Below are 207 nucleotides of genomic sequence, written 5' to 3'. Positions count from 1 at the left end.
AGCTAACAATTTTGGCAATTCTCACCAAAACCTTGTTTGTTTTATTCTACTTTCCAACAAAGTCATATTAACACTTCCTGAAGAGGGTTCATTTTACTACTAGAACTTCATTATCACCTAGATAAAATAAATAAATAAAACATGGTATTTGTTAGCTTTCTACACAGCAAATGCACAAAATATTTCAAACAAATTACATTCACACAT

This window comes from Echinops telfairi, unplaced genomic scaffold, assembly GCF_000313985.2.
Source record: "Echinops telfairi isolate 266 unplaced genomic scaffold, ASM31398v2 ScPeMD7_7469;HRSCAF=8507_1, whole genome shotgun sequence".
Taxonomy (NCBI): domain Eukaryota; kingdom Metazoa; phylum Chordata; class Mammalia; order Afrosoricida; family Tenrecidae; genus Echinops; species Echinops telfairi.
This window is presented reverse-complemented; position numbering follows the sequence as displayed.